Source organism: Cebus imitator, unplaced genomic scaffold (assembly GCF_001604975.1).
Source record: "Cebus imitator isolate Cc_AM_T3 unplaced genomic scaffold, Cebus_imitator-1.0 Scaffold520, whole genome shotgun sequence".
Classification (NCBI taxonomy): Eukaryota; Metazoa; Chordata; class Mammalia; order Primates; family Cebidae; genus Cebus; species Cebus imitator.
This window is the reverse complement of record NW_016107835.1, coordinates 140,939-142,572: the sequence shown is the minus strand read 5'-3', so window position 1 is coordinate 142,572 and position 1,634 is coordinate 140,939.

The following is a 1,634-nucleotide window of genomic DNA, read 5'->3' as shown; positions in this document are numbered from 1 at the left end:
GCGACCTTGATCTTGGCTCACTGCAACCTCTGCCTCCTGCGTTCAAGTGATTCTCATGCCTCAGCCTCCTGAGCAGCGGGGATTACAGGTGCCAGCCATGATATCCAACTAATTTTTGTATTTTTAGTAGAGACAGGATTTCACCATGTTGGTTAGGCTGATCTCAAACTCGTGACCTCAAGTGATTCGCCTACCTCAGCCTCCCAAAGTGCTGGGATTATAGGCATGAGCCACCGCGCCTGGCCCAGAGGGATGTTTCTAAAGCACAAATTACTAACAGAGCAAGTCATTAAAACTCTTCAATAAATTCACATCACCTTTAGGCTAAAGTACAAATTTCTTAGGTTGGCATTACATCCTCCGACCTGTCTCTCTCCCTTTCCTGCTATGAACCCTGCACTTTACTGATTGAAACTTTTAGTTTCCTGAAAGGGACATGAACTGAGCTAATATTTATTGCCCAGCTATTATGTGCCAGATAGTGGTCTAAATATATCGTATCTTATAATTTAATCATCAGCAACTATCCTATGTGGTAGGTGCTGTCATCATCCCCATGTGCCAGTTGAGGAAACTGAAACAGAGACAGACAAACTAACTGACTTACCTAAGGTCATGCAGTAAAATAAGTGGTAGATTTGGGATCTGAGCCCAGTCTGTGTTCTTAACTACTACCCTGCCTCTCATTTCTAGCAATCTGCCATGAATGTCCTTTTTCCCATCCCACTGTTCACCAGGCAAAACCCTTCAAGTTTTAATTTGAGAGTCTTCTTTGGGAAATGTCTCCTGACTTCTCCACATTCCTTACTACCTCTGATCCTCACCCATGGCTGAATAAGGTGTCTCTCTTCTGGTTTTCCCTAGAACCTGTGCATACCTCTAATTATAACACTTGACACACAGCTTACGTATCTGTTCATGAAGTTCTTGAGGGCAAGAAGTTTGCATTAGTTACCTTTTATCCCAACATGCATGTAACACAGTACCTGGAACACAATAAATGCTTCTTGAGTAACTATTCTTCTCCAGGAAGATCTCCCACAAATAATTGTGGTGAGTTTCTGTTTGTCAAAACCTATAAATCCACAGGTGACATCCTTCACTATTCTGGAGTCATGAGAGTCTCCACAAAACTAAGCAGGGAGGGCTTCTAAACAGGATGAGATGGATTGTGAGCCATATTTGTTAATACCTTATTTGAATATATTTTCATATTTACAGAAAAATTGTGAGAATAAGAATAAAAAGAATACTCATATGTTTTTTACACAGACTCACCTATTGCTAGCATTTTCCTCATTTCCTTTATTATTTACCATTCACTCTGTCATCTATCTGTTTATCTATCTGCACACACGTATCGTTGAGTTTTCCTGAACCAATCATTGAGAGTATGTTGTATATATCATAGCCCTTTTAATCAAAAATATTTCACTATTCTCTTACATATGATCATATCATTATCAATACCATTAAATTTAGCCTTTATATTATACTTTAATATAACCTATACTCTGTATTTTATTTGTGGAATGCTCCATATTCCAATTGTGGCAATTCACTGTCCTTTATAGCATTTTTATTCTGATGATTATTGATTGGGTAACCATGGAGGCAATGGCTTCATCTCTGAG